This window comes from Phasianus colchicus, chromosome 25 (genome assembly GCF_987193195.1).
Source record: "Phasianus colchicus chromosome 25, bPhaCol1.hap1.1, whole genome shotgun sequence".
Taxonomy (NCBI): Eukaryota; Metazoa; Chordata; class Aves; order Galliformes; family Phasianidae; genus Phasianus; species Phasianus colchicus.
This window is the reverse complement of record NC_143460.1, coordinates 6,194,757-6,217,477: the sequence shown is the minus strand read 5'-3', so window position 1 is coordinate 6,217,477 and position 22,721 is coordinate 6,194,757. Positions and strand designations below refer to the sequence as shown.

At 52.7% G+C, this 22,721-nt stretch overlaps 2 long non-coding RNA genes across 3 annotated transcripts; both read right to left on the bottom strand.

The window, feature by feature from the left end:
- Positions 1 to 1,096: 1,096 nt before the first annotated feature.
- Positions 1,097 to 5,664, bottom strand: LOC149915063 (uncharacterized). Its single transcript, XR_016459919.1, has 4 exons — positions 5,298 to 5,664; positions 4,037 to 4,105; positions 3,372 to 3,467; positions 1,097 to 2,970 (listed from the first exon to the last, which is right to left on the bottom strand). It is a non-coding gene; the product is annotated as an uncharacterized LOC149915063 (long non-coding RNA).
- Positions 5,665 to 9,656: 3,992 nt separating this feature from the next.
- On the bottom strand, positions 9,657 to 14,046 carry LOC149915062 (uncharacterized). Of its 2 annotated transcripts, none has more exons than XR_016459854.1 (4): positions 13,857 to 14,046; positions 12,596 to 12,664; positions 11,931 to 12,026; positions 9,657 to 11,530 (listed from the first exon to the last, which is right to left on the bottom strand). It is a non-coding gene; the product is annotated as an uncharacterized LOC149915062 (long non-coding RNA). The 2 variants fall into 2 exon arrangements; XR_016459855.1 differs by lacking the exon at positions 13,857 to 14,046 and adding an exon at positions 12,370 to 12,491 and having other exon boundaries at positions 12,596 to 13,487.
- Positions 14,047 to 22,721: the final 8,675 nt, after the last annotated feature.

Genomic DNA, 22,721 nt, shown 5'->3' with positions numbered 1-22,721 from the left:
CGTTCCTGGAAAAGCAAGTCTCACGAGAGCAACGCACACGGGCCAAGCTAGGCACCGCGCACGCGGCAGTCTCCGCACCGCACTACGCAGGCGCGGTTCTCGAGACAACGGCACGGAGTACGGACGCGCGATTCATGAGAAAGCACGACGCATGCGCCAGTGGTTTAAAAAAAAAAAAAGAAGAAGAAGGAAAAAAAAAGCGCTACGCACGCACTGGATTCTGTTCCGAACGGGGCATGCGCCGGACTCTGCCCGCCACGGCGCATGCGCCTGGCTGTGCCCCGCAATGCGCGTGTGCCACGTGCTCTGCGCGCGCGCCAGCCTCGACGCCGCAATACGCACGCTTTCCTCACGGCCGCAAAACGCACGCGCCGTCGTTTGCAGCGCGTTCAGTACGTTCTCGAAGCAGACCGGGGCATAAAACCGCCCGAGGAAACAGACGAGGAGCATTCTGGATCGGAAGAGAGAAAAGTGTCGCGGAGCCGGCGGTCCAAGTATTGACTGCTCACCTGCATCTCAGGGCTTCGAAGAAATGTGTGCGATTGGAAAGCTTGTGGCGCATGCGCACTACTTCCCGGGGGACCGAGCACCACTTCCGCGTGCCTGCGCGCACGCGCCCTGCTGCCTGCGGCGACGTAGCAACGCTGCCGCAATTCTGCCGATTGACCGCGTGGGGGCACCAGAGACCGCTGAAACAACCTCGATGCAGTTCCCCCGATTGGCCACGAGGGGGCGCGAGAGATCGCGGAAACAACTGCGACGCACTTTTGCCGATCGGCCACGCGGTGGCACCAGAGACCGCGGAAATCACTTCGCCGCTAGGACTGCTGTGGGTCTGCACCAAGCCATCGCCAGCCCGTTCTCTCTTTTGATGGCAGAGGAAAAACACAGAAGGGAGAGGGGGGAAGGGAAGACGACAAAGACAACGAAGGAAATCTTCGACAAACCCACCAAACCTGCGCTCAGTGCGTAGGGGTACTTGTCAATAAACAAATAACCAGCAAATTGATGTTGTCAAGATTTTTATTACTCTATTTTTTGCAGCCAGCGTCCGAGGTAATGAAAAACCTCGTATGAAGCGGGCAGATGCATGCAGCCAAGCCACGGCTTGGAACGATTAACCATATTTGGTTTTGGCACCACGTTTGTGAGAAACACTCAAAGCCAAAAAATTCAGGTTAGGCCAGGATCTCAGTGATAGCAGCAAAGTTTATTCGTCATTGCAATAACAGGCTCATGTCCCCTATTAGCGAGGGAGGGACTGTGCAACAGTCAGCGAAATTCATTCCGTTCTATACTCCAAACCCAACGCAGGTAACGCTCTCCTGGCATTCATTGGTTGAGCGTCTCAGGCTTACACTCTCCCCGATGCTGTTGCTATGATACATTTCCATATAAGGTCCATTACCAACCCGTTGTTCTTTCGTATGTTTTGTACTTCTCCATGGAGATACTAGGGCCATATTTCCAAGAGTGAGCACATGCGTTCTGTCCTGTGCTGGGCTCTCTTTCTCCACCCCGCATCTTTGCCTTGTTTTGCACCTGGCTCACTTCTACCCCAGTCAGAACGCCCCAAGTCTTTAACTTTCTACTCTGTTCAGCATCTTTCTTAGTGGAAGGAAAACAGCTATTTCACAAGAGGGCTATAAGTTCAGGAAAGGTCAATACTACATACAGAAAATACTAAAAGCTTCTACTGTAAAAAAAACACAACCTACCTTTCACAACCAGACCCAGCACCAACCCCCAGGGAGCACCGCCACTCACAGCTCTCCACTCGCACCGCCGATCACTGCCCCCTGAGCCCAGCCACTAAACCAGTTCTCAGCCCACCTCATTGTCCACTCATCCATCCCACACTTTCTCAGCTTCATTAGCAGGATGTCGTGGGAGACTGTATCAAAAGCATTGCTGAAGTCAAGGCAGACGACATCCACTGCAGCAGCACCTGAAATGGTCCATCCCACTCAGGCTGAAGCTTTGATTCCTTACACGTGTGTGTTAGGACCCAGCCTCCAGCATGGAATAAGGGCACTAGAAATTCCAGAGGTGGAGTTGGAGACAACAGTCCATGATCCATGAGGGATAACAGAGCAGCAGACAACCCAAGTATATAGTTCTTCAGAAACTTATCCTTGGTTTCAAGAGCGGGCATCTCACCTCTCCCTCCCAAGTACAGCAACCCAAACAGCACTTTGTACGGTGATACTCCCAAGACTTTTCTGGGAGCGGTTTGTATTCTGAGAAGGGCTACAGGTAAACGCTTTGTCCGTGGTCATTTGGTCTCTAAAATCCATTTTGACAAGCGCTTTGTCAGCATCTGATTGATTCATTCTACTTTCCCTGAAGAAGGAGGGTGCCGGCGAGTATGGAACTCCCACTTTATTTCTAAAGTTCTCATTAGCTCCTGTAGGACTTGTGAAGTAAAGTGGTTTCCCTTATCTGAGACTATATTCTGCATAATCCCATATCTAGGGATCGTGTCCAGATGTAGAGTCCTTAGTGCAGAAGAGACAGGGACCTGTTGGAGCACCCAGAGGACCAAGGGTAAATCCTGCCTGACCAATCTAGCGGCTGTCTGTGATGGTGTCACTGCATCAACAGACAAGTGAAGAACCACTGATATCATCCACCTGGACTTCAGTAAGGCCTTTGACACAATACCCCGCAACATCCTTCTTTCCAAATTGGAAGGACACGGATTCGGTGAGCGGACTGTTCAATGGACAAAGAACCGGCTGCAGCATCGAGTCCAGGAGCCAACGGCTCCGTGTCTGGATGGCGATCGGTGATGAATGGCATCTCAAAGGGGTCCGTGCTGGGGCTGAGACTCTTCAATATCTTCGTCAGTGACATCACCAGCGGGATCGAGCGCACCCTCAGAAAATTTGCTGACGACACCAAGCTGTGGGGAGCAGTGACGCGCCAGAGGGACGGGATGCCAGCCAGGGGGACCTAGACAGGCTTGAGCTGCGGGCACAGACAAACCTCATCAGGTTCAACAAATCCAGGCGCAGTGTCTTGCACCTGGGACAAGAGAACCCCCCACTACTGATACATGCTGGGGGATGAAAGGGCTGAGCCTAGGCCTGTCCCAAAAGACCTGGTGGATGCCAAGCTGTACACGAGCCAGCAAAGTGCCCTCCCAGCCCAGAAAACCAGCCACATCCTGGTCTGCACCAAAAGATGTGCGGTAAGCAGGTTAAAAGAAGTGATCCTGCCCCTCTGCTCTGTGCTGAAGAGGCCTCACCTGGAGTACTGCGTCCATATGAAGAGCCCTCAGTGCAGAAGAGACATGGACCCGTTGGAGCACATGCAGAGGATGGCCACAAAAAAAAAAAAAAAAAAAACCAAAGGATCAAACACCTCACCTGTGAGGACAGGCTGAGAGAGCTGGGGCTGTTCAGCCCAGAGAAGTGAAGGCTCCGAGGGGACCTGGTAACAGCCTCTCGATACCCAAAGGGGAGCTGAAGGAAAGAAGAAGGGAAAATTTAGGTTAGATATCAGGAAAATATCTTTCACAGCAAGGGACAAGAGGAAACATTTTAAGTTGAGGGACGGAAGATTTAGGTTGGATGTCAGGGGGAAGTTCTTTACAGAGAGAGCGGTGAGGTGCTGGAACAGCTGCCCAGAGAGGCTGTGGATGCCCCGTCCATCCCTGGAGGTGTTCAAGGCCAGGTTGGATGGGGCCCTGGGCAGCCTGGTCTAGTATGAAATGGGGAGGTTGATGGCCCTGCATGTGGCAGGGGGGTTGGAGCAGGAAGGGTAGGTGGGGAAGCCTGTGTGCTCAACAGCTCTGGGGAAACTCACCAAGTAGTCCAGTCAGGAAGATTCACATCAGCCATAGAGCCTCTCTGTGCCAGTGCCAGTATTCAGCACACCAGAGGTACTGCTTCATCACACTGTGGTGGGTCCCATAGCTGCAGAGCTAGCTATTGAATGGCAGTCAGGGGATGGAAGGAAGAGGGGTGGGGAGATTGGTTATCATACAGACTAGGAAACTAACAGCATCCCCTGACAATTGGGATGGAGATACCTGGGGCGATCCAGATGAAGTGGTCCAGTAGAAGACAATCCTTTGTTTCCTATGAATACGAAGCCAGGTCTGCCATAAAAACAGAAAGAACCCTAGGACCCTGGGGTGGACAGCCACAGCGTGCTCTGAGAACTGTGCCCTGACATCTGTTACTACTGACAAATTTGTAAGGGAGGTCTAGGAGAGAACCAGACAAGACAGGAACAGAATACTCGTGTTCAGTATGCTCAAGTAGTGGAGACTGTATTACACTACGTGCGGATGAAGAAAACGGCCACTGGGGCCGGGGGTTTTCTTAAGCTCAGGTCCCAGCCCGATACATGCACCTCACCCTACTACTAGCCACGAAGCTTATTGGGACGGAAGCTTATTGGGCCCAGGGAGCCAGGCGAGCCCCTTATGAGCCCCATTCCATCTTTAAGTGAGCGTCCTACAGCCATCGCAAAACCCACCTGCATACAAGCAATGCACGAACAAGGGATTCGCGGCATTTCATTATCCGCTGCACAGATTTCACAGTGCTTAAACCACTAACCAGAGGAGCCCCGAGAACCCTTAAACCCCATCATGCTGCAAAACAGAACGGGATCCAAAGAGACACGGAACATAGTTTAAATACGTGCCCTTAAACAATACTCAGCATGGGCTGAATTAATACGTGGCACAGGAGACACAGAGGGGACGTGGGCAGAGGACACAGGGAGGACACAGACACAGGCGGGACACGAGGTCACAGAGGGAACATGGAGGGGGATGCAGAGGGTACGCGTCATGAAATGGATTGGGACAACGTGGTAGCAGACAAACCGAGTTTGGAGTCTCAGGTTGGAGATTAGGCAATGAGAATCATGAAAGAGGGAACAGAGACTTCACAAGAAGGTATTGAACTTAAGAAGAGTTACAGAGGAAACCTGGAGAACACAGGATCCCTTTACGGAAAAGCGCATTAGCTCCAGGCATTTCCAGAGTTGCAATGCTCAGTCAGCCAACCAGCATTACCTTGGGACTGACTGAAGCATTCCAGGAATGAGACAAGAGCAAAAGAAAGGAATGTATGTCAGCCCCTCCATTACCAGTTCGGAGAAAGGGAGATAACCCCTTCACTCCCTTAAGAAAAGAACTGAAAAGAACAATAAGAACAAGCATAGCAGACATAGCTGCTCCAGTCCAGCTTTGGATCCCCTCAGATCAGAGGGCAAAGATCAAAGCCCTACAGCATGGAACAAAAATCAGTTGCCTCTTTCCAGGAAAGAGCACTCACCCAACAGTCCACAGCAGGCAGTCTCCAGCAAAAGACGCTGCCTTGGGGGCTGCCAGCCCTTAAATGAGGTGAGGGAGGGGTGGAGCCAGGCTCAGCCCCACCTGGTCCCACAGCTGCATTGCTTCCACCTGTGCTTGCAGGGCTGCACCACCCCTCACCAGATGCTCCATCACTGCTTCAGGCTGTGATCTCAAAGTTCCCATAACGTCATGAATAAAAAAAAAAAAAAAAAAAAGCGAATTAGGTCTGCCTGTCTGGCAAGGGGAAGTTTATCACTGAATGAGCAAGGATGGCCCACATATTTTGATTCCAGTCAGATGTCCTCAAAGGCAACTGATAAAATTTCTCATAGGTAGGAGAGCACAGATTTTCATACTGATGCAGCAAGATGCTGAGAAGCCGCATGTGCAGCGAAAAGGCTGTGATTACGGTGTGAGTGGAGCGAGTGCTGTTTGCCAAACTGTCAGGGTCAGCTTATGGCTCCCCAGTGAGAAATGTGCATTACCTACTCACGCAGCGATTAAAGACCATCGTGAAAATATTTTACGATTTGGTGTCCTCAGTGGGTGAAGCTGGCACCTGCCTGTAAGGCACCGTGTAGCCATTGGGCTCCAACATCAATCCCAAACCCCAAAGAAGTAGGGAGGCTGCAGCGTGCGTACTTCGTGCAGCCCCTGCGCTCCTCAAGTCACAGATCACTGACGTACCGCAGGACCCATTTCTGCTGCGGCACGACGTGGGATTGCTGAAGTCACTGCAGATCTGGAGAACAGACAAAGCATCTCCAGAACGCACTCCCCATACAACTTGCCCACATGCAGGGGGCACAAGCCCCATTTTGGGGGCAATGATCCCCACTTGTGGGGTGCTACCCTCACCCCACTGTCACAGCCATGCCCCGAGGACACCGTCACCCCACTGCGCATGGCCAGCAACGTCTCCCCGGACTCCACTCCCACAGGCATCCCCGTCCCTGTCCTCAAGCCGACAACATCGGCATGGAGCAAAGCGGGGCAGGGGGCGTGGGAGGATTTGAGGGGACATGAGAGGGCACATGGGGACACAGGGACATGGGGGGACACGGAGGGACATGGGGTTGACGCGTGGGGTCAGAACTACAGAGGCAAGAGGAGGTGGCACGTGGAGGTGACACAAGGAGGTGGCAGGCTGTGCCAGGAGTTTGAGCAGCAGTGCGGGGCAGATGAGCAGTGCCAGCCCAACGTGGGGGTGATGGTGACACTCCAGGATGAGGAGCTGCTACTGTTTTTCAAGCAGGTAGGAGTTTGTTATCCATACATAATACTGCACTTGTTGTTTTCTTTTTTAAATCAGTGACAGTATGCGATCTGATCCAATGTCTTTGAAAAGTGTGGTTTCAGGATTGTCAGCTGAAACAGCAGCAGAACACAGGCCGTTGCCTGTGGGGGAAGGGACGGGGAAGGAAGTGAGGAAAGAAAGGAGGAAGCCTGAAAAAGGAATGGGGGTGGCACGGGGCGAAGGAAGGGGGCGAGACATAGGGGAATGAAGGGAAAAGGACAGAATAGCGGTGGAGCAGCCTAAAAAGCAGCAACAAGCTCTGGGAGGACTGTAGAGTGCCAGATTCTGTAGCGGGTGTGTATCTGTGTGTGTATGTTGTCATTACCTGCCTGGTTTGGGGTCGGGGCTGTTGTCGCTTCTGAGCTCCTGCAGTGGGAAGAGCTTGAGCAATCGGTGCCCATGCAGAACTGCAGCATGGGGGAGCGCTTGGTAAGGACAGCCCTGCAGCCCTCAGCTGGACGAACTTCTTCCGTGTGTCCAGACTGTGAGCTGTGCAGCCGTGCCTGGCTGCACCGCTCCAGCTCAGAGTCCGCTGCCTGAAGCTGCATCTTTGCTGCCTTCCCTCCTGCCCAGAGCCTCGCAGCTGCTCCCACAGTCCTCTGCCCACCCCCAACATGCCAGAGAAGACATCTGGCAGCGGGCTGGAGGAATCCCAGCACCCTGTTTTCCTTCTGCCCGCAGCTCTCTCCTCCTCTGCCACACAGGGCACCAGCCTGCAAAATGGGAATGGTCGGGAGGAAAGGGAGCACTGGCAGGAGCGACTGCTGCAGCTGGCCGGGGGGGTCTGCGTCCCCCGTGCCCTTGTGGGCTATCTGACCAGCTGCAGGAGGACCAGAGAAGGGCAGATAAAAAGGTGCAGCTGAGCAAGCAGTGGACCTGCACAACTCTCTGGCCATCCTGCCGATGGCAGCTGTGACACATCGATTCTTTCCATGCAGCTGAATTCATGTTTTCCATCTGTAAACTTAAGTGGAGAACTGCAGGTTTTGTTAATCTTTGTGGAAATGATGTAACGGTCCCCAAGAATCTCAGAACTGCAACTTTGTCTCTGCCTGCGTAGACCTGCTAGGGCCTAAAACTACCCGTTTTATGACATTAAAAAGAATAAAAAGCCAAAAATGAAACCTGGAGTTGAAGAAAGACCTTGGAAAAAAACACATTAAAATGTGAACAAGACAGAGGCTGAGCAAACGTTAATATAGCCCTGTGCTTTCTGCCAAAGTGCTTTATTTCGTTATCGTTAAATTTGCCGGGCAGTTCCATTTCGGTATGTGAATATTTAGAAACAGTGCAATGGATGCTGGCAAAAACGAGTCTGTTTTCTTTTTTAACAGATATTCATAAGCACTTAGCACAGCTTTCCGGGGTCTGGAGTAGTTTCCCTTTGTTTTCTTCGTCTTTTCCCCCCGCTTCGAACTTCGCGCTCTTCCCCCGTCATCACAACGCGGAACGGATCGCCACGGCCTGCGCCGCGGGTCCCCGGCAATGCCGCCGGAGTTCTTCCCGCGGTCTCTGCTGCCACCTCGTGGCCAATGCGCGGAACTGCCGCTGCCCGCTGCTCAGGCCGGCAAGCTGTACAACGCATGCGCGTAGAAACGCGGAAGTGGCGTTTTAACCGCTCTGCGCCGCTAATCCGCCGCTCTCTATGGTGATCAGTCCTCCAGATAATAGCGAACACGCGCGCGTCGACTGAAAGACAGCAATTGTTTCGACAGACCACTGCGGGGACGGGCAAGCAGCCGATTCTCGGAGCGCCGGCTCAGCGATAATTTCCCCTTCTAATCCAGGATGCCCCTCGTCTATTTCCGCCGATTTATGCCCGAGCCCACCCGAGAACGGACCGGGTCGGCTCACGGCTGCCCCTCAGCGCCTCGTGGCACCCAACGTGCTTGCCGCCGCGGTGGAGGAGCAGACGTTTGGGGCTCCAGCCCCAGCCCTGCACCGCAGCGTTCCTGGAAAAGCAAGTCTCACGAGAGCAACGCACACGGGCCAAGCTAGGCACCGCGCACGCGGCAGTCTCCGCACCGCACTACGCAGGCGCGGTTCTCGAGACAACGGCACGGAGTACGGACGCGCGATTCATGAGAAAGCACGACGCATGCGCCAGTGGTTTAAAAAAAAAAAAGAAGAAGAAGGAAAAAAAAAGCGCTACGCACGCACTGGATTCTGTTCCGAACGGGGCATGCGCCGGACTCTGCCCGCCACGGCGCATGCGCCTGGCTGTGCCCCGCAATGCGCGTGTGCCACGTGCTCTGCGCGCGCGCCAGCCTCGACGCCGCAATACGCACGCTTTCCTCACGGCCGCAAAACGCACGCGCCGTCGTTTGCAGCGCGTTCAGTACGTTCTCGAAGCAGACCGGGGCATAAAACCGCCCGAGGAAACAGACGAGGAGCATTCTGGATCGGAAGAGAGAAAAGTGTCGCGGAGCCGGCGGTCCAAGTATTGACTGCTCACCTGCATCTCAGGGCTTCGAAGAAATGTGTGCGATTGGAAAGCTTGTGGCGCATGCGCACTACTTCCCGGGGGACCGAGCACCACTTCCGCGTGCCTGCGCGCACGCGCCCTGCTGCCTGCGGCGACGTAGCAACGCTGCCGCAATTCTGCCGATTGACCGCGTGGGGGCACCAGAGACCGCTGAAACAACCTCGATGCAGTTCCCCCGATTGGCCACGAGGGGGCGCGAGAGATCGCGGAAACAACTGCGACGCACTTTTGCCGATCGGCCACGCGGTGGCACCAGAGACCGCGGAAATCACTTCGCCGCTAGGACTGCTGTGGGTCTGCACCAAGCCATCGCCAGCCCGTTCTCTCTTTTGATGGCAGAGGAAAAACACAGAAGGGAGAGGGGGGAAGGGAAGACGACAAAGACAACGAAGGAAATCTTCGACAAACCCACCAAACCTGCGCTCAGTGCGTAGGGGTACTTGTCAATAAACAAATAACCAGCAAATTGATGTTGTCAAGATTTTTATTACTCTATTTTTTGCAGCCAGCGTCCGAGGTAATGAAAAACCTCGTATGAAGCGGGCAGATGCATGCAGCCAAGCCACGGCTTGGAACGATTAACCATATTTGGTTTTGGCACCACGTTTGTGAGAAACACTCAAAGCCAAAAAATTCAGGTTAGGCCAGGATCTCAGTGATAGCAGCAAAGTTTATTCGTCATTGCAATAACAGGCTCATGTCCCCTATTAGCGAGGGAGGGACTGTGCAACAGTCAGCGAAATTCATTCCGTTCTATACTCCAAACCCAACGCAGGTAACGCTCTCCTGGCATTCATTGGTTGAGCGTCTCAGGCTTACACTCTCCCCGATGCTGTTGCTATGATACATTTCCATATAAGGTCCATTACCAACCCGTTGTTCTTTCGTATGTTTTGTACTTCTCCATGGAGATACTAGGGCCATATTTCCAAGAGTGAGCACATGCGTTCTGTCCTGTGCTGGGCTCTCTTTCTCCACCCCGCATCTTTGCCTTGTTTTGCACCTGGCTCACTTCTACCCCAGTCAGAACGCCCCAAGTCTTTAACTTTCTACTCTGTTCAGCATCTTTCTTAGTGGAAGGAAAACAGCTATTTCACAAGAGGGCTATAAGTTCAGGAAAGGTCAATACTACATACAGAAAATACTAAAAGCTTCTACTGTAAAAAAAACACAACCTACCTTTCACAACCAGACCCAGCACCAACCCCCAGGGAGCACCGCCACTCACAGCTCTCCACTCGCACCGCCGATCACTGCCCCCTGAGCCCAGCCAGTAAACCAGTTCTCAGCCCACCTCATTGTCCACTCATCCATCCCACACTTTCTCAGCTTCATTAGCAGGATGTCGTGGGAGACTGTATCAAAAGCATTGCTGAAGTCAAGGCAGACGACATCCACTGCAGCAGCACCTGAAATGGTCCATCCCACTCAGGCTGAAGCTTTGATTCCTTACACGTGTGTGTTAGGACCCAGCCTCCAGCATGGAATAAGGGCACTAGAAATTCCAGAGGTGGAGTTGGAGACAACAGTCCATGATCCATGAGGGATAACAGAGCAGCAGACAACCCAAGTATATAGTTCTTCAGAAACTTATCCTTGGTTTCAAGAGCGGGCATCTCACCTCTCCCTCCCAAGTACAGCAACCCAAACAGCACTTTGTACGGTGATACTCCCAAGACTTTTCTGGGAGCGGTTTGTATTCTGAGAAGGGCTACAGGTAAACGCTTTGTCCGTGGTCATTTGGTCTCTAAAATCCATTTTGACAAGCGCTTTGTCAGCATCTGATTGATTCATTCTACTTTCCCTGAAGAAGGAGGGTGCCGGCGAGTATGGAACTCCCACTTTATTTCTAAAGTTCTCATTAGCTCCTGTAGGACTTGTGAAGTAAAGTGGTTTCCCTTATCTGAGACTATATTCTGCATAATCCCATATCTAGGGATCGTGTCCAGATGTAGAGTCCTTAGTGCAGAAGAGACAGGGACCTGTTGGAGCACCCAGAGGACCAAGGGTAAATCCTGCCTGACCAATCTAGCGGCTGTCTGTGATGGTGTCACTGCATCAACAGACAAGTGAAGAACCACTGATATCATCCACCTGGACTTCAGTAAGGCCTTTGACACAATACCCCGCAACATCCTTCTTTCCAAATTGGAAGGACACGGATTCGGTGAGCGGACTGTTCAATGGACAAAGAACCGGCTGCAGCATCGAGTCCAGGAGCCAACGGCTCCGTGTCTGGATGGCGATCGGTGATGAATGGCATCTCAAAGGGGTCCGTGCTGGGGCTGAGACTCTTCAATATCTTCGTCAGTGACATCACCAGCGGGATCGAGCGCACCCTCAGAAAATTTGCTGACGACACCAAGCTGTGGGGAGCAGTGACGCGCCAGAGGGACGGGACGCCAGCCAGGGGGACCTAGACAGGCTTGAGCTGCGGGCACAGACAAACCTCATCAGGTTCAACAAATCCAGGCGCAGTGTCTTGCACCTGGGACAAGAGAACCCCCCACTACTGATACATGCTGGGGGATGAAAGGGCTGAGCCTAGGCCTGTCCCAAAAGACCTGGTGGATGCCAAGCTGTACACGAGCCAGCAAAGTGCCCTCCCAGCCCAGAAAACCAGCCACATCCTGGTCTGCACCAAAAGATGTGCGGTAAGCAGGTTAAAAGAAGTGATCCTGCCCCTCTGCTCTGTGCTGAAGAGGCCTCACCTGGAGTACTGCGTCCATATGAAGAGCCCTCAGTGCAGAAGAGACATGGACCCGTTGGAGCACATGCAGAGGATGGCCACAAAAAAAAAAAAAAAAAAACCAAAGGATCAAACACCTCACCTGTGAGGACAGGCTGAGAGAGCTGGGGCTGTTCAGCCCAGAGAAGTGAAGGCTCCGAGGGGACCTGGTAACAGCCTCTCGATACCCAAAGGGGAGCTGAAGGAAAGAAGAAGGGAAAATTTAGGTTAGATATCAGGAAAATATCTTTCACAGCAAGGGACAAGAGGAAACATTTTAAGTTGAGGGACGGAAGATTTAGGTTGGATGTCAGGGGGAAGTTCTTTACAGAGAGAGCGGTGAGGTGCTGGAACAGCTGCCCAGAGAGGCTGTGGATGCCCCGTCCATCCCTGGAGGTGTTCAAGGCCAGGTTGGATGGGGCCCTGGGCAGCCTGGTCTAGTATGAAATGGGGAGGTTGATGGCCCTGCATGTGGCAGGGGGGTTGGAGCAGGAAGGGTAGGTGGGGAAGCCTGTGTGCTCAACAGCTCTGGGGAAACTCACCAAGTAGTCCAGTCAGGAAGATTCACATCAGCCATAGAGCCTCTCTGTGCCAGTGCCAGTATTCAGCACACGAGAGGTACTGCTTCATCACACTGTGGTGGGTCCCATAGCTGCAGAGCTAGCTATTGAATGGCAGTCAGGGGATGGAAGGAAGAGGGGTGGGGAGATTGGTTATCATACAGACTAGGAAACTAACAGCATCCCCTGACAATTGGGATGGAGATACCTGGGGCGATCCAGATGAAGTGGTCCAGTAGAAGACAATCCTTTGTTTCCTATGAATACGAAGCCAGGTCTGCCATAAAAACAGAAAGAACCCTAGGACCCTGGGGTGGACAGCCACAGCGTGCTCTGAGAACTGTGCCCTGACATCTGTTACTACTGACAAATTTGTAAGGGAGGTCTAGGAGAGAACCAGACAAGACAGGAACAGAATACTCGTGTTCAGTATGCTCAAGTAGTGGAGACTGTATTACACTACGTGCGGATGAAGAAAACGGCCACTGGGGCCGGGGGTTTTCTTAAGCTCAGGTCCCAGCCCGATACATGCACCTCACCCTACTACTAGCCACGAAGCTTATTGGGACGGAAGCTTATTGGGCCCAGGGAGCCAGGCGAGCCCCTTATGAGCCCCATTCCATCTTTAAGTGAGCGTCCTACAGCCATCGCAAAACCCACCTGCATACAAGCAATGCACGAACAAGGGATTCGCGGCATTTCATTATCCGCTGCACAGATTTCACAGTGCTTAAACCACTAACCAGAGGAGCCCCGAGAACCCTTAAACCCCATCATGCTGCAAAACAGAACGGGATCCAAAGAGACACGGAACATAGTTTAAATACGTGCCCTTAAACAATACTCAGCATGGGCTGAATTAATACGTGGCACAGGAGACACAGAGGGGACGTGGGCAGAGGACACAGGGAGGACACAGACACAGGCGGGACACGAGGTCACAGAGGGAACATGGAGGGGGATGCAGAGGGTACGCGTCATGAAATGGATTGGGACAACGTGGTAGCAGACAAACCGAGTTTGGAGTCTCAGGTTGGAGATTAGGCAATGAGAATCATGAAAGAGGGAACAGAGACTTCACAAGAAGGTATTGAACTTAAGAAGAGTTACAGAGGAAACCTGGAGAACACAGGATCCCTTTACGGAAAAGCGCATTAGCTCCAGGCATTTCCAGAGTTGCAATGCTCAGTCAGCCAACCAGCATTACCTTGGGACTGACTGAAGCATTCCAGGAATGAGACAAGAGCAAAAGAAAGGAATGTATGTCAGCCCCTCCATTACCAGTTCGGAGAAAGGGAGATAACCCCTTCACTCCCTTAAGAAAAGAACTGAAAAGAACAATAAGAACAAGCATAGCAGACATAGCTGCTCCAGTCCAGCTTTGGATCCCCTCAGATCAGAGGGCAAAGATCAAAGCCCTACAGCATGGAACAAAAATCAGTTGCCTCTTTCCAGGAAAGAGCACTCACCCAACAGTCCACAGCAGGCAGTCTCCAGCAAAAGACGCTGCCTTGGGGGCTGCCAGCCCTTAAATGAGGTGAGGGAGGGGTGGAGCCAGGCTCAGCCCCACCTGGTCCCACAGCTGCATTGCTTCCACCTGTGCTTGCAGGGCTGCACCACCCCTCACCAGATGCTCCATCACTGCTTCAGGCTGTGATCTCAAAGTTCCCATAACGTCATGAATAAAAAAAAAAAAAAAAAAAAAGCGAATTAGGTCTGCCTGTCTGGCAAGGGGAAGTTTATCACTGAATGAGCAAGGATGGCCCACATATTTTGATTCCAGTCAGATGTCCTCAAAGGCAACTGATAAAATTTCTCATAGGTAGGAGAGCACAGATTTTCATACTGATGCAGCAAGATGCTGAGAAGCCGCATGTGCAGCGAAAAGGCTGTGATTACGGTGTGAGTGGAGCGAGTGCTGTTTGCCAAACTGTCAGGGTCAGCTTATGGCTCCCCAGTGAGAAATGTGCATTACCTACTCACGCAGCGATTAAAGACCATCGTGAAAATATTTTACGATTTGGTGTCCTCAGTGGGTGAAGCTGGCACCTGCCTGTAAGGCACCGTGTAGCCATTGGGCTCCAACATCAATCCCAAACCCCAAAGAAGTAGGGAGGCTGCAGCGTGCGTACTTCGTGCAGCCCCTGCGCTCCTCAAGTCACAGATCACTGACGTACCGCAGGACCCATTTCTGCTGCGGCACGACGTGGGATTGCTGAAGTCACTGCAGATCTGGAGAACAGACAAAGCATCTCCAGAACGCACTCCCCATACAACTTGCCCACATGCAGGGGGCACAAGCCCCATTTTGGGGGCAATGATCCCCACTTGTGGGGTGCTACCCTCACCCCACTGTCACAGCCATGCCCCGAGGACACCGTCACCCCACTGCGCATGGCCAGCAACGTCTCCCCGGACTCCACTCCCACAGGCATCCCCGTCCCTGTCCTCAAGCCGACAACATCGGCATGGAGCAAAGCGGGGCAGGGGGCGTGGGAGGACTTGAGGGGACATGAGAGGGCACATGGGGACACAGGGACATGGGGGGACACGGAGGGACATGGGGTTGACGCGTGGGGTCAGAACTACAGAGGCAAGAGGAGGTGGCACGTGGAGGTGACACAAGGAGGTGGCAGGCTGTGCCAGGAGTTTGAGCAGCAGTGCGGGGCAGATGAGCAGTGCCAGCCCAACGTGGGGGTGATGGTGACACTCCAGGATGAGGAGCTGCTACTGTTTTTCAAGCAGGTAGGAGTTTGTTATCCATACATAATACTGCACTTGTTGTTTTCTTTTTTAAATCAGTGACAGTATGCGATCTGATCCAATGTCTTTGAAAAGTGTGGTTTCAGGATTGTCAGCTGAAACAGCAGCAGAACACAGGCCGTTGCCTGTGGGGGAAGGGACGGGGAAGGAAGTGAGGAAAGAAAGGAGGAAGCCTGAAAAAGGAATGGGGGTGGCACGGGGCGAAGGAAGGGGGCGAGACATAGGGGAATGAAGGGAAAAGGACAGAATAGCGGTGGAGCAGCCTAAAAAGCAGCAACAAGCTCTGGGAGGACTGTAGAGTGCCAGATTCTGTAGCGGGTGTGTATCTGTGTGTGTATGTTGTCATTACCTGCCTGGTTTGGGGTCGGGGCTGTTGTCGCTTCTGAGCTCCTGCAGTGGGAAGAGCTTGAGCAATCGGTGCCCATGCAGAACTGCAGCATGGGGGAGCGCTTGGTAAGGACAGCCCTGCAGCCCTCAGCTGGACGAACTTCTTCCGTGTGTCCAGACTGTGAGCTGTGCAGCCGTGCCTGGCTGCACCGCTCCAGCTCAGAGTCCGCTGCCTGAAGCTGCATCTTTGCTGCCTTCCCTCCTGCCCAGAGCCTCGCAGCTGCTCCCACAGTCCTCTGCCCACCCCCAACATGCCAGAGAAGACATCTGGCAGCGGGCTGGAGGAATCCCAGCACCCTGTTTTCCTTCTGCCCGCAGCTCTCTCCTCCTCTGCCACACAGGGCACCAGCCTGCAAAATGGGAATGGTCGGGAGGAAAGGGAGCACTGGCAGGAGCGACTGCTGCAGCTGGCCGGGGGGGTCTGCGTCCCCCGTGCCCTTGTGGGCTATCTGACCAGCTGCAGGAGGACCAGAGAAGGGCAGATAAAAAGGTGCAGCTGAGCAAGCAGTGGACCTGCACAACTCTCTGGCCATCCTGCCGATGGCAGCTGTGACACATCGATTCTTTCCATGCAGCTGAATTCATGTTTTCCATCTGTAAACTTAAGTGGAGAACTGCAGGTTTTGTTAATCTTTGTGGAAATGATGTAACGGTCCCCAAGAATCTCAGAACTGCAACTTTGTCTCTGCCTGCGTAGACCTGCTAGGGCCTAAAACTACCCGTTTTATGACATTAAAAAGAATAAAAAGCCAAAAATGAAACCTGGAGTTGAAGAAAGACCTTGGAAAAAAACACATTAAAATGTGAACAAGACAGAGGCTGAGCAAACGTTAATATAGCCCTGTGCTTTCTGCCAAAGTGCTTTATTTCGTTATCGTTAAATTTGCCGGGCAGTTCCATTTCGGTATGTGAATATTTAGAAACAGTGCAATGGATGCTGGCAAAAACGAGTCTGTTTTCTTTTTTAACAGATATTCATAAGCACTTAGCACAGCTTTCCGGGGTCTGGAGTAGTTTCCCTTTGTTTTCTTCGTCTTTTCCCCCCGCTTCGAACTTCGCGCTCTTCCCCCGTCATCACAACGCGGAACGGATCGCCACGGCCTGCGCCGCGGGTCCCCGGCAATGCCGCCGGAGTTCTTCCCGCGGTCTCTGCTGCCACCTCGTGGCCAATGCGCGGAACTGCCGCTGCCCGCTGCTCAGGCCGGCAAGCTGTACAACGCATGCGCGTAGAAACGCGGAAGTGGCGTTTTAACCGCTCTGCGCCGCTAATCCGCCGCTCTCTATGGTGATCAGTCCTCCAGATAATAGCGAACACGCGCGCGTCGACTGAAAGATAGCAATTGTTTCGACAGACCACTGCGGGGACGGGCAAGCAGCCGATTCTCGGAGCGCCGGCTCAGCGATAATTTCCCCTTCTAATCCAGGATGCCCCTCGTCTATTTCCGCCGATTTATGCCCGAGCCCACCCGGGAACGGACCGGGTCGGCTCACGGCTGCCCCTCAGCGCCTCGTGGCACCCAACGTGCTTGCCGCCGCGGTGGAGGAGCAGACGTTTGGGGCTCCAGCCCCAGCCCTGCACCGCAGCGTTCCTGGAAAAGCAAGTCTCGCGAGAGCAACGCACACGCGCCAAGCTAGGCACCGCGCACGCGGCAGTCTCCGCACCGCACTACGCAGGCGCGGTTCTCGAGACAACGGCACGGAGTACGGACGCGCGATTCATGAGAAAGCACGACGCATGCGCCAGTGGTTTAAAAAAAAAAAAGAAGAAGAAGGAAAAAAAAAGCGCTACGCACGCACTGGATTCTGTTCCGAACGGGGCATGCGCCGGACTCTGCCCGCCACGGCGCATGCGCCTGGCTGTGCCCCGCAATGCGCGTGTGCCACGTGCTCTGCGCGCGCGCCAGCCTCGACGCCGCAATACGCACGCTTTCCTCACGGCCGCAAAACGCACGCGCCGTCGTTTGCAGCGCGTTCAGTACGTTCTCGAAGCAGACCGGGGCATAAAACCGCCCGAGGAAACAGACGAGGAGCATTCTGGATCGGAAGAGAGAAAAGTGTCGCGGAGCCGGCGGTCCAAGTATTGACTGCTCACCTGCATCTCAGGGCTTCGAAGAAATGTGTGCGATTGGAAAGCTTGTGGCGCATGCGCACTACTTCCCGGGGGACCGAGCACCACTTCCGCGTGCCTGCGCGCACGCGCCCTGCTGCCTGCGGCGACGTAGCAACGCTGCCGCAATTCTGCCGATTGACCGCGTGGGGGCACCAGAGACCGCTGAAACAACCTCGATGCAGTTCCCCCGATTGGCCACGAGGGGGCGCGAGAGATCGCGGAAACAACTGCGACGCACTTTTGCCGATCGGCCACGCGGTGGCACCAGAGACCGCGGAAATCACTTCGCCGCTAGGACTGCTGTGGGTCTGCACCAAGCCATCGCCAGCCCGTTCTCTCTTTTGATGGCAGAGGAAAAACACAGAAGGGAGAGGGGGGAAGGGAAGACGACAAAGACAACGAAGGAAATCTTCGACAAACCCACCAAACCTGCGCTCAGTGCGTAGGGGTACTTGTCAATAAACAAATAACCAGCAAATTGATGTTGTCAAGATTTTTATTACTCTATTTTTTGCAGCCAGCGTCCGAGGTAATGAAAAACCTCGTATGAAGCGGGCAGATGCATGCAGCCAAGCCACGGCTTGGAACGATTAACCATATTTGGTTTTGGCACCACGTTTGTGAGAAACACTCAAAGCCAAAAAATTCAGGTTAGGCCAGGATCTCAGTGATAGCAGCAAAGTTTATTCGTCATTGCAATAACAGGCTCATGTCCCCTATTAGCGAGGGAGGGACTGTGCAACAGTCAGCGAAATTCATTCCGTTCTATACTCCAAACCCAACGCAGGTAACGCTCTCCTGGCATTCATTGGTTGAGCGTCTCAGGCTTACACTCTCCCCGATGCTGTTGCTATGATACATTTCCATATAAGGTCCATTACCAACCCGTTGTTCTTTCGTATGTTTTGTACTTCTCCATGGAGATACTAGGGCCATATTTCCAAGAGTGAGCACATGCGTTCTGTCCTGTGCTGGGCTCTCTTTCTCCACCCCGCATCTTTGCCTTGTTTTGCACCTGGCTCACTTCTACCCCAGTCAGAACGCCCCAAGTCTTTAACTTTCTACTCTGTTCAGCATCTTTCTTAGTGGAAGGAAAACAGCTATTTCACAAGAGGGCTATAAGTTCAGGAAAGGTCAATACTACATACAGAAAATACTAAAAGCTTCTACTGTAAAAAAAACACAACCTACCTTTCACAACCAGACCCAGCACCAACCCCCAGGGAGCACCGCCACTCACAGCTCTCCACTCGCACCGCCGATCACTGCCCCCTGAGCCCAGCCACTAAACCAGTTCTCAGCCCACCTCATTGTCCACTCATCCATCCCACACTTTCTCAGCTTCATTAGCAGGATGTCGTGGGAGACTGTATCAAAAGCATTGCTGAAGTCAAGGCAGACGACATCCACTGCAGCAGCACCTGAAATGGTCCATCCCACTCAGGCTGAAGCTTTGATTCCTTACACGTGTGTGTTAGGACCCAGCCTCCAGCATGGAATAAGGGCACTAGAAATTCCAGAGGTGGAGTTGGAGACAACAGTCCATGATCCATGAGGGATAACAGAGCAGCAGACAACCCAAGTATATAGTTCTTCAGAAACTTATCCTTGGTTTCAAGAGCGGGCATCTCACCTCTCCCTCCCAAGTACAGCAACCCAAACAGCACTTTGTACGGTGATACTCCCAAGACTTTTCTGGGAGCGGTTTGTATTCTGAGAAGGGCTACAGGTAAACGCTTTGTCCGTGGTCATTTGGTCTCTAAAATCCATTTTGACAAGCGCTTTGTCAGCATCTGATTGATTCATTCTACTTTCCCTGAAGAAGGAGGGTGCCGGCGAGTATGGAACTCCCACTTTATTTCTAAAGTTCTCATTAGCTCCTGTAGGACTTGTGAAGTAAAGTGGTTTCCCTTATCTGAGACTATATTCTGCATAATCCCATATCTAGGGATCGTGTCCAGATGTAGAGTCCTTAGTGCAGAAGAGACAGGGACCTGTTGGAGCACCCAGAGGACCAAGGGTAAATCCTGCCTGACCAATCTAGCGGCTGTCTGTGATGGTGTCACTGCATCAACAGACAAGTGAAGAACCACTGATATCATCCACCTGGACTTCAGTAAGGCCTTTGACACAATACCCCGCAACATCCTTCTTTCCAAATTGGAAGGACACGGATTCGGTGAGCGGACTGTTCAATGGACAAAGAACCGGCTGCAGCATCGAGTCCAGGAGCCAACGGCTCCGTGTCTGGATGGCGATCGGTGATGAATGGCATCTCAAAGGGGTCCGTGCTGGGGCTGAGACTCTTCAATATCTTCGTCAGTGACATCACCAGCGGGATCGAGCGCACCCTCAGAAAATTTGCTGACGACACCAAGCTGTGGGGAGCAGTGACGCGCCAGAGGGACGGGACGCCAGCCAGGGGGACCTAGACAGGCTTGAGCTGCGGGCACAGACAAACCTCATCAGGTTCAACAAATCCAGGCGCAGTGTCTTGCACCTGGGACAAGAGAACCCCCCACTACTGATACATGCTGGGGGATGAAAGGGCTGAGCCTAGGCCTGTCCCAAAAGACCTGGTGGATGCCAAGCTGTACATGAGCCAGCAAAGTGCCCTCCCAGCCCAGAAAACCAGCCACATCCTGGTCTGCACCAAAAGATGTGCGGTCAGCAGGTGAAAAGAAGTGATCCTGCCCCTCTGCTCTGTGCTGAAGAGGCCTCACCTGGAGTACTGCGTCCATATGAAGAGCCCTCAGTGCAGAAGAGACATGGACCCGTTGGAGCACATGCAGAGGATGGCCACAAAAAAAAAAAAACAAAAAACCAAAGGATCAAACACCTCACCTGTGAGGACAGGCTGAGAGAGCTGGGGCTGTTCAGCCCAGAGAAGTGAAGGCTCCGAGGGGACCTGGTAACAGCCTCTCGATACCCAAAGGGGAGCTGAAGGAAAGAAGAAGGGAAAATTTAGGTTAGATATCAGGAAAATATCTTTCATAGCAAGGGACAAAGGAAAACGTTTTAAGTTGAGGGAGGGAAGATTTAGGTTGGATGTCAGGGGGAAGTTCTTTACAGAGAGAGCGGTGAGGTGCTGGAACAGCTGCCCAGAGAGGCTGTGGATGCCCCGTCCATCCCTGGAGGTGTTCAAGGCCAGGTTGGATGGGGCCCTGGGCAGCCTGGTCTAGTATGAAATGGGGAGGCTGATGGTCCTGCATGTGGCAGGGGGGTTGGAGATTCACGATCCTTGAGGTCCCTTCCAACCCGGGACATTCTGTGACTCTGCGCAGTGGACCAGGTTGCCCAGAGATGTGGTGGATGCCCTGTCCCTTCCAAGGTGACACGCAGGGCAACCTGATCTAGCTGTGAACGTCCCTGTTCATTGTGGGCGAGTTGGACTAGACCATCATAAATGGTCGCTTCCGACTCTAAGGAGTCTCTGGTATGATACCTGAAGCCATGCCCACAAAGGACATCGATGGCCTGGTGAGCAGGAAGGGTAGGTGGGGAAGCCTGTGTGCTCAACAGCTCTGGGGAAACTCACCAAGTAGTCCAGTCAGGAAGATTCACATCAGCCATAGAGCCTCTCTGTGCCAGTGCCAGTATTCAGCACACCAGAGGTACTGCTTCATCACACTGGTGGGTCCCATAGCTGCAGAGCTAGCTATTTAATGGGGGGTCAGGGGATGGAAGGAAGAGGGGTGGGGAGGTTGGGTATCATACAGACTAGGAAACTAACAGCATCCCCTGACAATTGGGATGGAGATATCTGGGGTGATCCAGACAAAGTGGTCCAGTAGAAGACAATCCTTTGTTTCCTATGAATACGAAGCCAGATCTGCCATAAAAACAGAAAGAACCCTAGGACCCTGGGGTTGTCGGCCACAATGTGCTCTGAGAACTATGCCCTGACATCTGTTACTACTGACAAATTTGTAAGGGAGGTCTAGGAGAGAACCAGACAAAATAGGAACAGAATACTTGTGTTCAGTATATCTGAGTAGTGGAGACTGTATTACACTAAGTGAGGATGAAGAAAACGGCCACTGGGATCTGGCGTTTTTTTTAAGCTCAGGTCCCAGCCTGATACATGCTCTTCACTCTGTCACCAGCCACAGAGCTTATCGGGCTGGAAGAATAAAGCCCAGGGAACAAGGTAAGCCCCTTGTAATCCCCATTCCATCTTTAAGTGAGCGTCCCACAGCCATCACAAAACCCACCTGCATACAAGCAATGCATGAACAAGGGATTCATGGTGTTCCATTATCTGCTCCACAGGTTTCACAGTGCTTAAACCACTAACTAGAGGAGCCCCAGAAACCCTTAAACCCCATCGAGCTGCAAAACGAGATGCAGATAGATGTGGAACATAGTTTAAATACGTGCCCTTAAACTATACTCAGCATGGGTGGAATTAATACGTGGCACAGGAGACACAGAGGGGGCATGGGCAAAGGACACAGGGAGGACACAAAGGCACAAGAGGGACACGAGGACACAGAGGGAATGTGGAGGGAGATGCAGAGGGTACATGTCATAAAATGGATTGGGACAACGTGGTAGCAGACAAACCAAGTTTGGAGTCCCAGGTTGGAGATTATGCAATGAGAATCGTGAAAGAGGGAACAGAGACTTTGTGAGAAGGTATTGAGCTTAAGAAGAGTTGCAAAGGAAACCTGGAGAACATAGAATCTCTTTACTGAGAAGTGCATTAGCTCCAGGCATTTCCAGAGTTGCAATGCTCAGTCAGCCAACCAGCATTACCTTGGGGCTGATTGAAGCATTCCAGAAATGAGATAAGAGCAAAAGAATCACAGAATCACAGAATTGCCAGGGTTGGAAGGGACCTCAAGGATCATGAATCTCCAACCCCCCTGCCACATGCAGGGCCACCAACCATTCCACCTAATGCTAGACGAGACTGCCCAGGGCCCCATCCAATCTGGCCTTGAACACCTCCAGGGACGGGGCATCCACAACCTCCCTGGGCAGCCTGTTCCAGTACCTCACCACTCTCTCCGTAAAGAATTTCCCCCTGACGTCCAAACTAAATCTCCCTTCCCTCAGCTTAAAACCATTT